General features: G+C 43.0%; 1 protein-coding gene across 2 annotated transcripts in view; it reads right to left on the bottom strand.

Moving 5' to 3' along the window:
• Positions 1–15,244, bottom strand: part of pacc1 (proton activated chloride channel 1) — a 133,050-nt gene that overhangs the window by 64,916 nt on the left and 52,890 nt on the right. The gene's annotated exons all lie outside the window — the stretch shown is intronic.

The following is a 15,244-nucleotide window of genomic DNA, read 5'->3' as shown; positions in this document are numbered from 1 at the left end:
TGACAAGTTTCATTTTGTTCTTGCATTTGCTGTAATAGCATTTACACCCTAATGAATTTATTATGTTTGCTGTGTTTGACACAGACATCTTTAGTCCTCTTCCTCTGATGTAAAACATACTGTTAGTTTCTCAGTGTAAACTACACTGTTTTCCAGTCCTGACAATGGGTTCCAATCCAAGAGCTTGTCTGTACTCCTTTCCATAGATGCTGCCTGACCTGCTGAGTTCTCCCAGCATTTTGTGTGTGTTGCTGTTTTCCTTCAATATGGTCTCTTATTCACAAAGCTTGAGGTTTAATTTCTTCAACAAGTTAGTAAGTGAGTTCCGTAAGTCATCCTCTTTACATTAATGTCAGAGTTGATAATTTGACCAGCTATATGTGAGATGTCCTACAGCTGACATGAAGCCTGCATAAGATGGTTTCCCCCAATCTGGTCAGTTTAGAAACCTGAAATCTAGTAACGCGCACAAAATGCTGGAAGAACCAGGCAAGTCTTGCAGTATCTACGGAGGGAAATAAGCAGTTGAGGTTTTGGTGGGGACCTTCATCAGTGCTCGAAATGTCGACTGTTTATTTCCCTCCTGCCTGACTTGCTGAGTTCTTCCAGCATTTTGTGTGTTGGCTCAAGATTTGCAGCATCTGCAGAATCTCTTGCGCCTCAAGTGCAGTGCGTGTTTTCATCTACACATCAATAATATCCAACAGCTTTGCCCAAGTGGTTTAGATTATTTTCAAAAATTTAGCCACAGATAAATTTTGTTTATCAAATTACTAAACTAGTTGTCTCATTAGAACATGAAGGTTGAAAACAAATGGCAGAATACTAAATCTGTACATTCACAATATGAATGCAGCTTTTGTTGGTCTTTATGCACAGCTAAGTTACTTCAAGATACCGTGAGTCATTTAATACCTCCATTTAAAAAAAAAACACCTTTAGCTGCAACATTGCAGCACAATACAGAACATAGCATGGAAAGTTTTAACCTTGTACTGCTTGAAATATTTTCTTGTATTTGGAAAGTGAACTGTCACAACTGCTTTAGTATTGGTAAGCGTTATAACTTCCTGTTTATTCAGTCACTGAAGGACCCATGGAGCTGACTGCCTGTTTATTTTTTTACGTCTTCTAAATATTTTGAATGGAAGGTGTGTAATTTCCAAATGAAATCAGTTCTCAACATTTGCCTACTCAGGGTTTAAATGTGTGGCTACTGAGCTGTTCTAGAAGTTTGTTTAGTCAATGTATGGGATTAGGGTAAAATCTCAGGTTTAGTCAATAGGGCTTGCCAGGAGACATCTCATCCAACTCCTGAGCCAAGGAAATGTTTCCATGTGAATGTATTTTGCAAGAATTTGGTAATATTTCTGTTTTTAAAAAAAAAAATCAGGACTGCATGAAAATCCTCTACAGGCTGGACTGCCAGGAACCATTAATATGCAGGACTTGGAATTTGCAACTCAGGAACTTGGCTTTGTTACATAAGCATGTTTTTTTTCCCTCCCCTTTCTCGTTAATGTTAAATGGGTGGGTACGTTTTTGCGCCTTGGCCCTTGAGGAATGCTGTCTCATTTGGCTGTATCCACGTACGGTTTGAGTGACAATTAAACTTTATTTGATTTGATTGACCAGATAGAGAAAGTACTAAATCCTAAGGGTCAGGTTTAATGGACAGACAGTTACAACACACATAACGTTGCAGTAGACTGGAGTATTTGGGCATTACTATCAGCATATACAGTTCAGTTATTCTAAGTGTGCTGGAATATCTAGACATGTGAAGGGGGCATTGTATTCCTACTATTAAGTTTTGCAAGCGGCAGGATCAAGCACAGTGCCAATCCCAGTGGCCTATCCATCAGCTTTAACAAGGTGACTCATAGGCTGGGAATTCAGGTGATCAACATATTACTCATTAAAATGTGTATTTGAATACACAAATCAGAGAGGGTCTGGTCTATTCAAGATCAGTACTTTAAAGCCTTTTGAAATGCTTGAGGACAATTATAAGGTGCAAAGTTTAATTGTCATTCAACCATGCATACAGCCAAACGAAACAATGTTTCTCAGTGGCCAAGGTGCAAAACACAATACCAACAGTCATACACTGTGCAAGGCACGTACGGCGCACATAAAATAACAGTAAACACAAGGTCACACTAAAATAATAATATCTTGGAAGTCCATGAATGTTGTCAGCAACAGCAAGCCCACAGTAGTCTGCAGCTGAAAACATTCCAGCTGGTCTTGCGCTGAGTGAACTCTGGAAGACAGCAGAGACACCCTGCCACACTGCCTCTGGGCACGGACTCCAGTGGCTCTCGCCTGGGAGGCTGCAAGCATGCAAAAGGCCTAATCATCGCTATAAGGGAGGCTACCAATAAACCAGTCAGCTCGACTTGCACCGTTCCACATTCTCATTGTCCAACGGGGCCTTGCGATCACAAGAAAAGCAGCTAAACTAATCACTCGCTTTTAGACTGAACAATGCCTTTGCAAACCAACTCTCATGCCTCTCTGGACCGGGCAGCAACACGATCTACAGTTTTGGCTCCTCTTCCAACTAGCTACTCGCTGATGGGGTAGACCTCCAGTATTTGAAGTTCTTAATGTCCAGCAATGTCATTCAATCATTTAAAAATGATGAAAAAAGAATGGAGATCTCTCTTAAACTTGTGCCTTTGAGATGAGTTTTTAGAGCAGCTCGTGGTTGAGCCCACCAGGTGATCAGTTTTTCTGGATTGGGTGGGTGTCGTGCAATGAGCCAGAATTGATTAGAGAGCTAAAGGTAAAACAAACCTTGGGGGTAAGTGATCATGATATGATCACATTCATCCTGAAATATGAGAAGGAGAAGCTGAAGTCAGATGTATCAGTATTAGAGTGGAGTAAAGGGAATTAGAGAGGCATGAGAGAGGAGTTGACCAGAACTGACTGGAAAAGAGCTCTGGCAGAGATGATGACAGAGCAGCAATGGCTGAAATTTCTGGAAGCAATTCGGAAGGCATGGCATTATACATCCCAAGGGGGGAGATGGATTCTAAATGAAAAATGACACAACCATGGCGAACAAGAGAAGTCAAAGCCAACATAGAAGCCAAAGAGAGGGCAAAAATAATAGAGCAAAAATTTGTGGTAAGTTAGAGGATTGGGAAGCTTTTAAAAAAACATAAGGCAACTAAAAAAGTCATTAAGAAGGTAAAGATGGACGGCAAAAGTAACCAATAACATTAAAGAAGATATAAAAAACTTCTTAAAAGACATAAGGTGTAAAAGAGGCAAGAGTGGATATTGGATCACTGGAAAATTACGCTGAAAGGGTAGTAATGGAGGATGACAAAATGACAGACAAACTGAATAAGTATTTTGAGTCGGTTTTCTCTTTGGAAGATATTAGTAGTATGCTGGAACTCCAGGTGTCGGAGGCATAAAGTGTGTGAAGTTGCCATAGCTAGGAAGAAGGTTCTTGGGAAACTGAAAGGTCTGAAGGTAGATAAGTCACCTGGACCAGATGGTGTACAGCCCAGGGTTCTGAAAGTTGTGGCTGAAGAGATCATGGAGGCATTAGTAATGAACTTTCAAGAATCACAAGATTCTGGAACTGTTCCGGAAGACTGGAAAATTGCAAGTGTCACTCCACTCTTCAAGAAGGGAAAGAGAAAGAAGAAGGGAATCTGTAGGCCAGTTAATCTGACCTCAGTGGTTGGGAAGATGTTGGAGTTGATTATTAAGGATGAGGGCTCGGGGTACTGGGGGGCACATGATAAAACAGGCCATGGCCAGCATGGTTTCCTCAAGGGAAAATCATGCCTGACATATCTTGGAATTCTTTGAAGAAATAACAAGCGGGATAGACAAAGGCGTGTATTTGGCGTGTATTTGGATTCTCTGATGGCCTTTGACAAGGTGTCACACATGAGGCTCCTTAAAAAACTACACTCCCATCGTGTTACAGGAAAAGATACTAGCATGGATAATGCAGTAGCTGATTGGCAGGAGGCAAAGAGTGGGGCAAAAAGGGAGCTTTTTCTGGGTGGCTGCCAGTGACAAGTATTGTTCCACAGAGGTCTGTGTTGGGACCAATTATTTTACATTATATGTGAATGATTTGGATGACAGAATTGATGGCTTTGTTGCAAAGTTTGCAGACAACATTGAATTGAATTGGTCTGACTTTATTTCTTACATCCTTTGCATACATGAGGATTAAAAATCTTTACATTATGTCACCACCTAAATGTGCAATCATGGTAATTTATAAAAAATAGAACAGTCAGTGTAACATAGAAATACTCTCAAATCAGCGTGAGTTAATCAATCTGATGGCCTGGTGGAAGCAGCTGTCCTGGAGCTTGTTTGTCCTGGCTTTTATGTTGTGGTACTATTTCTTAGATGGTAGCAGCTGGAATAGATTATGGTTGGGGTGACACTGGTCCGAAAATGATCCTTCATGCCCTTTTTACACACCTGTCTTTGTAACTGTCCGGAATCATGGGAAGTTCACAAGTACAGACGCACTGGGCAGTCCCACCACTCTCTGCAGAATCCTCTGATTAAGGGAAATAGAGTTCCCATACCAGGCAGTGATGCAGACAGTCATGATGCTCTCAATTGTGCCCCTGTAGAAAGTTCTTAGGATTTGGGGGCCCATACCAAACTTCCTCAACAGTCTGAGGTGAAAGAGGTGCTGTTGTGCTTTTCTCACCATACAGCCGGTACGTACAGACCATGTGAGATCCTCAGTGATATTAAAGCCGAGGAACGTAAAGCTGTTAACCCTCTCAATCCCATTGATCCATTGATGTCAATAGGGGTTAGCCCGTCTCCATTCCTCCTGTAATCCACAACCAGCTCCTTTGTGATATTGAGGGAGAGGTTGTTTTCTTGACACCACTGTGTCAGAGAAATGACTTCTGCCCTGTAGGCCACCTCATTATTGTTTGAAATAAGGCTAATCAATGTAGTGTCATTGGCAAATTTAATTGGCTGGTTAGAGCTGTGGGTGGTGACACAGTCATGGGTATACAGGGAGTAAAGGAGGGGACTTAGTACACAACCCTGAGGGGCTCCTGTATTGAGAGTCAGAGGCGTTGGAGGTGAGGGAGCCCATTCTTTCCACCTACCGGCAATCTGACAGGAAGTCCAGGATCCAGCTGCACAAGGCAGGGTCAAGGCCGAGGTTTCTGAGCTTCTTGTTGAGCCTGGAGGGAATTATGGTGTTGAATGCTGAACTGTAGTCCAAGTACAGCATTCTGACATAAGCATCCTTCTTCTCCAGATGTGTGAGGACAGTATGTAGGGCAGTGGCTATTGCATTTTCTGTAGGGTGGTAGCAAGCTGCAGATGTAGTCCTTGACCAGCCTCTCAAAGCATTTGCTTATTATTGAGGTGAGTGCGACAGGATGCTGATTGTTCAGGCATATTACCTTGGTCTTTTTGGGTACAGGGACAACGGCGGATAATTTGAAGCAGGAGGGCACTCTATACTGGGAGAGGGAGAGATTAAAAATATCCGTAAATACACCTGTCAGTTCTGCTGCAGACATCCTGACTACTCTCCCTGGGATGCCGTCCAGCCCCGTAGCCTGGCGACTGTCCACTCGTTGGAAACATCTGCATACCTCGGCCTCAGAGATGGTCAGGTTGTAGGTTGTAACGGTGGCTTTCCTCGGAGGCTCAGAGTTAGCGACATTGAATCAAGCATAAAAGCGATTGAGCTCGTCTGGGAGAGAGGCCGCAATGTTGGCAGCACCACTACATTTGGCTTTGAAGTCCATGAAGCTAAGCAGCCCTCGCCACAAGTCAAGGGTTCTATTCGTTGTGAATCTTGACTCAGACTTGTCCCTGTATTGTTTCACAGCCTTGATAGCTTTATGCAGGTCTTAGCTGCTTTTCCTGAGCTCCTGCTGATTGCCAGCAGCATAAACTCTGTGTCGCGTGGTAAGTGCTGCTGGCACAGAACTGTTGATCCAGGGTGTCTGATTTGGGAAGACCTTGACCAACTTCTGGGGGACAACATTGTCGATACACTTCTGGATGAAGCATGTGACCCCATCTGTGAACTCGGAGACATCCTCAACATGGAAGACATTCCAGTTGACATCCTCGAAGCAGTCCTGCAACATGGAGGCCGATTGGCCAGACCAACAGTGGATGGTTTTAACAATGGCCACCTCTTGTTTCAGCTTCTGCCTGAACATTGGCAAAAGCAGGATCGAAGATAGGTAGAGGGGCAGGTAGCTTTGAGGAAATAGCGAGGCCACAGAAGGACTTATTTAGATTAGGAAATTAGGAGAATGACAAAAGTTCCTCATATGTTAACCCCTTCATTCCTGGAATCATCCTCGTGAACTTCCTCTGGACTCTCTCCAATGACAACACATCCTTTCTGAGATAAGGGACCCAAAACTGTTGACAATACTCCAAGTGCAGCCTAACTAATGTCTTATAAAGGCTCAGCATTATCTCCTTACTTTTATATTCTGTTCCCTTTGAAATAACTGCCAACTTTGCATTTGCCTTCTTTATCACAGACTCAGTCTGTAAATTAACCTTCTGGACATCTTGCACAAGGCACTCTGCGTCTCTGATGTTTGAACCTTCTCCCCATTTAGATAATAGTCCACACTATTATTCCTTTACCAAAATGCATTATCATACATTTTCCAACACTGTATTCCATCTGCCACATTTTGCCCAATTTGTCCAAGTCCTCTGCAATTGCATTGCTTCCTCAGCTCTGCCTACCCCTCCACCTGTCTTTGTAGCAGCATAACAAGGTCTCGGGCACTGAGTCTGCCCCTGTGTCTTAAAAGGGAAGAGCAGAAACAGGTGGAGCAGATAAAAGTGGTGGCTATAGGGGATTCTGTGGTTGCAAAGGAGACTCCTGGGTAGTGTGTTGCCTCCCAGAGTCACAGGCTGATCAGATCAGGTCCACAGCATTCTGAAGGGGGGGGGGGAGTGCGCAGGCAAAATTTGTGTTGCCTATTGGAATCAATGGTGTAGGTAGGAAGAGGGGAGGGATCCTGAAGTGAAAATATAGGGAGGCAGGGAAGAAGTTGAATAGTAGGATGTCAGGGGTAGTAATCTCTGTGCCTCACATCAGTGAGGGTAAGAATAGGATAGCTGAAGGATCAGAGCAGGGGGCAGGGTTTCTAAAAGACCATTAATCCTCCTGAGTTCAAGTGTATCCCATTTCTTTTGTACAGGTTACATCTTCCTCAGAAGACATCACTTCTGAGGAAAATATGACCAGTACAAAAGCAAGGGAGTTACACTTGAACTCAAGGGGGACTAATAGTCTTGTGGGGAGAGTTTAACCTGGTGTGGGGGAGCTGGAGGGATAAGTCAGTGGAAGGAGCATTGGGTGTAAACGTAGAAAGAGTGTGAGGAAGAATAGGCAGTGGATAGGGCATAACTATAGTCACCCGGATGGATAGAAGGGTGTGAGGCCAGGCTGAATCCAGTACTCAGGAGTCAAGCTGGTCAGCTGATAGATCTCTTAGTGAGTGAGCATTTTGGAGACAGTGACCACAACTCCATAGCCTTGGACGGGGATAAGAGCAGACAGTTTTGGAAAGCATTTAATTGGGGTAAGGCAAATTATGATGCTATTAGGCAGGAGCTTGGGAACATAGGCACTCAAGAGAATGCACAACTGAAATGTGAAGGTTCAGGATAGGTATGTCCCATTGAGGCAGGAGAAGGAATCATAGTTGATGAGATGTGGTACGTCTATCCGATGGAAGAAAGAAGCAGACTTAAGGTTAGGAATCATGGATCAGACAGGGCTATTTAGAGTTATAAGGTAGCCAGGGAGCTTAAGAAGGGACTTGGAAAAGGTAGAAGAGACCATAAGAAGGACTTGGCAAGTAGGATTAAGGAAAACCCCAAGGCATTCTACATGTATGTGAAAGACGAGGATGATTAGAGTGAGGATAGGATGATTAGGGATAGACGTGGAAACAAGTGGCTGGAGTAGGGGGGATCCTAATGAATACTTTGTTTCAGTTTTCACTAGTGAGAGGGACCGTGACGTTTGTGAGGGTTGTGTAGAACAGTTCGGTAGGTGGAAAAATGGAGAGACTAAGCAAGTGGATGTGTTGAAGCTTTCAAAAAACATTAGGGTAGATAAGTCCCCAGGGCTTCATCAGATATACCCCAGGTTGCTACAGGAAGCAAGGGAAAAGATTGATGCACCTTTGGCATTGATCTTTGCGTCCTCACTGACCACAGGTGTGTGCTACAGGAGTGAAGATTGCCAAATGTCATTCCTTTGTTCAAGAAAGGTAATAGGCATAATGCTGGGAATCATAGACTAGTGAGTCTTACATCAGTTGTGGGCAAACTATTGGAGAGGATTTGTAGAGACAGAAGCATTTGGAGAAGCATTGTCTGATTAAGGATAGTCAGCAGGTGAGGAGCAAGCCTTGCCTCACAAGCCTAGTCAAATTCTTTGAATAAGTGAGAAAACAAATTGATGAAGGTAGGACCCTGGATGTGGTGCATATGGATTTTACTAAGGCGTTTGACAAGGTTCTCCACGGCAGATCCATTCAGAAAAGCAGGACACCTAGGAGCAAGGAAAACTTGGCTGCATGGACTCAGAATTGGCTTGCCCACAGAAGGCAGAGGGTGGTTATAGATGGAGCATATTCTGCCTGAAGGTTGGTGACCAATGGTGTACTGGTGTCCTGCTCTTTGAGATTTTTATAAATGACTAGGATGAGGAAGGGTGGGATAGGTTTGCAAATGACATGAAAGTTGGTGGTGTTCTGGGTAGTGTTGTTGTAGGTTACAATGGAACTTTGATAGGATGCAGAGCTGGGCTGAGAAGTTGCAGATGGAGTTCAATCCCAAAAAGTGTGTAGTGATACATCCTGGATGTTCACTTGAAGGCAGAGTACAGGGTTAATGGCAGGAGTCTCAGCAGTGTGGAATAACAAAGGGATCTTTGGGTCTATAGGTCTCTCAAAGTTGCCTTTGCAATTTCATAGGGTGGTTAGGAAGGCATATGGTGTGTTGGCTTGCATTAGTTAGGGGAGTGAGTTCAGAAGCCATAAGGCACTTTTACAGCTCTATGAAATACTTGTAGTATTCTATTCAGTGCTGGACATCCATTCTAGGATAGGTGTGGATGCTTTAGAGAGAGATCAGAGGAAAGTTACCAGGATGTTGCATTGGATTAAAGAACACGTCTTATGAGAATAGTTTGAGCAAGCTAGGGCTTTTCTCTCTGATAAGATTCGTAGATAGAGAGGACTGCCAGCAACTTTTTACCAGGGTGGAAATGACTAATCCTAGATGATTTAATTTTAAAGTGATTGGAGGAATGTTAAGGGTAGGTATTTTACACAGAGAGTGATGGGTGTGTGGAACACACTGCCACTGAGAGCAATACGTCAGGGATATTTAAGAGGCTCTCAGATAGGCAGATGGATGAAAGAGTTTCAAGTTCCTGGGTAGCAACATCTCTGAAAGTCTGTTCTGGGTCCAACATATTGATGCAGTTAAGAAGGCACATCAGCAGTTATTTTTCATTAAAAGTTTGAGGGGACTTTATATGTCACCAAAGACACACACAAATTTTACAGATTTTACCCCGGAGAGCATTCTAACTGGCTGCATCACCGCCTGGGAAGGAGGAGCCACTCCACAGGACTGGCAAAAGTTGTAAACTCAGCCAGCTCCAACATGGGCACTAGCCTCACAGCACTGAGAATACCTTCAAAGGGCGATGCCTCTAAAAGGTGGTGACCCACATCACTCAGGACATGCCCTCCGCTCATTACTACCATCAAGAAGGATTGGCAAGAGCCTGAATGTTTCAGGAACAGGTTTTTACCCTCCGCCAGCACATTTCTGAATGGACAATGAACGCAGGAACACTACCTCCCTACCTTTTCTCTCTCTTTGCACTATTTATTTACTTTTATATACTTATCGTAATAGGCATCTGTTAGTCTTGAGAGGCCATGAATCTGTGCCTTGGAAAGTTTCCAGGGCACAGGCCTGGGCAGGGTTGTATGGGAGACCGGCAGTTGCCCATGCTGCTTCTCCCCTCTCCACACCACCGATGTTGTCCAAGGGAAGGTCAAGGGCCAATGCACCTTGGCACCGGTGTCGTCGCAGAGCAATGTGTGGTTAAGTACCTTGCTCAAGGACACAACACGCTGCCTTAGCTGAGGCTCGAACTAGTGATCTTCAGATCACTTAAACACCTTAAACACTTGGCCACGCGCCAACATTGTAATGTATAGGTTTTAAAATTATGTACTGCTGCAAAACAACAAATTTTGCAACATAAGCCAGAGATGATTCTGATTCTGGAGGGCCATGTGGGAGGAAAGGATGAGATGGATATTTGAGTAGGTTATAAGTTGAAAAAGCACAGCAGGCCAAAGGGCCTGTGCTGGACTGCTCTGTTACACTGATGATTGTTTTGAACTTCCATTTCTACAGAATACAGTGTGTCTGGTGTGCTGACAGTTTTTTTTTACATGATCTCAATATAGTGTATTTAGCAGATATTGTGTACTTTGTGATCCTGTATAAATCTACAATTCATGATCTAATGGAGCTGGGGAATATAGTGAAACCAGGCCCCCTGCAGAATATTGCATGTCTTATTTGGTTTTCCAATTGCATGTCAGATGGCATAATGCTGTGTGTGGGGCAGAGGGAGATTAAACTCCACAAAGCCCGATGAGCACTGATGATTATGAATCACTATCATTCAATGGAAGACAACACAATGTGGTCTTTTAGCCTTGTGTGTGCTCTTCTGTAATTGACAGTCAGAATTGTTGCAGCGGATTTGAGCTGAAGAAGGATGCACTGGTAAAGGGCAGAATTCGGATGTGAGCTGTCAAAAATTAATTATTAGGAGTGATTTATGGAAAAGGAACTTGAAACATAAATCACAATGGGGGAATGCAGGGGAAGCTCTTAAGATCAAATGAAAGATAATTAATCCCATCTGTATCAGCAAAATCCAGAGAAATTTGAGAAAGTGAGGGAAAACAAGAAAGCTCTTTGTGAAGGACATTGGATGAATCATGTGCTCATGTGGTCAAGGCAAAAATGAGCTGTAAAAGTAGCTTAACTAAGCTGTAAATTAGCTATTTAGCAGGAGCCTTAACCATTGCAGCAAGAACCACAGATTTTGGGAGCACTATGGAATCTTATCCACTAAGCAGTCAGTAACAGCTGATACCACATACAGAATTTTGGAACTGAAGAACTAATGAATGGTGCTATCTGGGAACATCATCAGACTGGAAAGTCAAAAGTTTTAGACACAGTGCCTTATAAATGTATTCAGCCCCCAACCATTTGTTTACAGAAATGAGTATTACAATCAGGGATTTTGATCAATTTAACTGATGATTTTTATTTACTCTCTTTTTTTTTACAGTAGAGACCAAAAAAACAGGCAAAATTGTAAAGTATGAACAACTAAAAATTCAAAAACTGGAATATTGGCAATCCAAAAGTATTCATCCCCGTTTGCTCAGTACTGAGTTGAACCACCTCTTGCAGCTATCTCAGTCAGTAGTCTTTTCTGATAAGCCTATATTAGCATTGAACAATTTTGACTGAGTAAGATTTGCCTATTCCTCCTTGCTGAATTGCTCAAGCTTTGCCAGGTTAGTTGGAGAGCAGAGGTCTTGCTGGAAATGTTTGACCGGGTTAAGGTCAAGACTCAAGGACATTAAGTTTCTTCATTTGAAGCCACTCCATGTTTGCTCTGGCAATGTGCTTTGGGTCATTGTCCCTCTGAGAGATGAACGTCCTCCCCAGATGAAGCTTTCTGGCAGAGGCCAGCAGGTTTTTATCCAGGAACTCTCTGTATTCAGCTGCATTTATCTTCCCATTAATCCTGTCCAGATTTCCAGTCCTTGCTACTGAAAAGTATCGCCATAGCATGATGCTACCTCCACCACACTTTACAGTAGAGATGGTGGTACATTGCTGATGCGCAGTATTAAATTTACGCTACATTTACCGCTTAGTGTTGATGCCAAAAACTTTAGTCTCATCTGGCCACATGATTTTCATAGAAACATAGAAAATAGGTGCAGGAGTAGGCCATTTGGCCCTTCGATCCTGCACCGCCATTCAGTATGATCATGGCTGATCATCCAACTCAGAACCCTGTACCTGCTTTCTCTCCATACCCCCTGATCCCTTTAGCCACAAGGGCCATATCTAACTTCCTCTTAAATATAGCCAATGAACCGGCCTCAACTGTTTCCTGTGGCAGAGAATTTCACCGATTCACCACTCTCTGTGTGAAGAAGTTTTTCCTCATCTTGGTCATAAAAGGCTTCCCCTTTATCCTTAAACTGACCCCTCGTTCTGGACTCCCCCAACATCGGAAATAATCTTCCTGCATCTAGCCTGTCCATTCCCTTTAGAATTTTATACATTTCAATAAGATCCCCCCTCAATCTTCTAAATTCCAGTGAGTATAAGCCTAGTCGATCCAGACTTCCTTCATATGAAAGTCCTGCCATCCCAGGAATCAATCTGGCGAACCTTCTCTGTACTCACTCTATGGCAAGAATGTCTTTCCTCAGATTAGGGGACCAAAACTGCACACAATATTCTAGGTGCGGTCTCACCAAGGCCTTGGACAACTGCAGTAGAACCTCCCTGCTCCTGTAGTCAAATCCTTTTGCTATGAATGCCAACATACCATTTGCCTTTTTCACCGCCTGCTGTACCTGCAGGCCCACCTTCAATGACTTGTGTATAATGACACCCAGGTCTCGTTGCATCTCCCCTTTTCCTAATCGGCCACTGTTCAGATAATCTGTTTTCCTGTTCTTGCAACCAAAGTGGATAACCTCACATTTATCCACATTAAATTGCATCTGCCATGAATTTGCCCACTCACTTAACCTATCCAAGTCACCCTGCATCCTCTTAGCATCCTCCTCACAGCTAACACCGCTGCCCAGCTTCGTGTCATCCGCAAACTTGGAGATGCTGCATTTAATTCCCTCGTCTAAATCATATATATATATATATATATATATATATATATAAATTGTAAACAACTGGGGTCCCAGCACTGAGCCTAACAGTACCCCACTAGTCACTGCCTGCCATTCTGAAATGGTCCCATTTACTCCCACTCTTTGCTTCCTGTCTGCCAATCAATTCTCTATCCACATCAATACCATACCCCCAATACCATGTGCTTTAAGTTTGCACACTAATTTCCTGTGTGGGACCTTATCAAAAGCCTTTTGAAAATCTAAATATACCACGTCCACTGGTTCTCCCCTATCCACTCTACTAGTTACATCTTCAAAAAATTTTATAAGATTCATCAGACATGATTTTCCTTTCACAAATCCATGCTGACCTTGTCCAATGATTTCACCTCTTTCCAAATGTGCTATTATCACATCTTTGATAAGCAACTCTAGCATTTACCCCACCACCGATGTCAGACTAACTGGTCTATAATTCCCCAGTTTCTCTCTCCCTCCTTTTTTTAAAAAGTGGGGTTACATTAGCCACCCTCCAATCCTCAGTAACTAATCCAGAATCTAAGGAGTTTTGAAAAATTATCACTAATGCATCCACTATTTCTTGGGCTACTTCCTTAAGCACTTTGGGATGCAGACCATCTGGCCCTGGGGATTTATCTGCCTTTAATCCCTTCAATTTACCTAACACCACTTCCATACTAACATGTATTTCCCTCAGTTCCTCCATCTCACTAGACCCTCGGTCCCTTAATATTTCCGGAAGATTATTTATGTCCTCCTTAGTGAAGACAGAACCAAAGTAGTTATTCAATTGGTCTGCCATGTCTTTGTTCCCTATGATCAATTCACCTGTTTATGACTGTAAAGGACCTACATTTGTCTTGACCAATCTTTTTCTTTTCACGTATCTATAAAAGCTTTTACAGTCAATTTTTATGTTCCCTGCCAGCTTTCTCTCATAATCTTTTTTTCCCTTTCCTAATTAAGCCCTTTGTCCTTCTCTGCTGGTCTCTGAATTTCTCCCAGTCCTCAGGTGTGCCGCTTTTTTTTGCTAATTTATGTTTCTTCTTTGGACTTGATACTATCCCTAATTTCCCATGTCAGCCACGGGTGCACTACCTTCCCTGGTTTATTCTTTTGCCAAACTGGGATGAACAATTGTTGTAGTTCATCCATGTGATCTTTAAATGCTTGCCATTGCATATCCACCGTCAACCCTTTAAGTATCATTTGCCAGTCTATCTTAGCTAATTCACATCTAATACCTTCAAAGTTACCCTTCTTTAATTTCAAAACCTTTGTTTCTGAATTAACTATGCCACTCTCCATCTTAATGAAGAATTCCACCATATTATGGTCACTCTTACCCAAGAGACCTTGCACGACAAGATTGCTAACTAACTCTTCCTCATTGCTCAATACCCAATCTAGAATGGCCTGCTCTCTAGTTGGTCCCTCGACATGTTGGTTCAGAAAACCATCCCGCATACATTCCAAGAAACCCTCTTCCTCAGCACCCTTACCAATTTGGTTCACCCAATCTATATGTAGATTGTATATGTATATCCAGCTTGTACTGGAGCCTACCAGGGAGAAGGCAATTCTAGATTTAGTGTTGTGCAATAAACCGGATTTGATCAGGGACCTCGAAGTAAAGGAACCATTAGGAGGTAGTGACCATAATATGATATGTTTTAACCTACAATTTGAGAAGGATAAGGGAAAATCGGATGTGTCAGTATTACAGTTGAACAAAGGGAACTATGGAGCTATGAGGGAGGAGCTGGCCAAAGATCAATGGAACAATACCCTAGCAGGGAAGACAGTGGAACAAAAATGGCAGGTATTTCTGGGAATAATGCAGAAGGTGCAGGATCGGTTCATTCCAAAGAGGAAGAAAGATCCTAAGGGGATCAGTCCGAGTCAGCATGGATTTATGAAGGGAAAATCATGCTTGACTAATCTTCTGGAGTTTTTTGAGGATGTAACTATGAAAATGGACAAGGGAGAGCCAGTGGTTGTAGTGTACCTGGACTTCCAGAAAGCTTTTGATAAAGTCCCACATAGGAGATTAGTGGGCAAAATTAGGGCACATGATATTGGGGGCAGAGTACTGACATGGGTTGAAAATTGGCTGGCTGACAGGAAACAAAGAGCAGTGATTAACGGGTCCCTTTTGGAATGGCAGGCTGTGACCAGTGGGGTACCGCAAGGTTCGGTGCTGGGACCGCGGCTGT

Source organism: Hypanus sabinus, chromosome 12, assembly GCF_030144855.1.
Source record: "Hypanus sabinus isolate sHypSab1 chromosome 12, sHypSab1.hap1, whole genome shotgun sequence".
Lineage (NCBI taxonomy): Eukaryota > Metazoa > Chordata > Chondrichthyes > Myliobatiformes > Dasyatidae > Hypanus > Hypanus sabinus.
The sequence above is the reverse complement of the archived record's forward strand: the minus strand, read 5'-3'. Positions and strand labels throughout refer to the sequence as shown.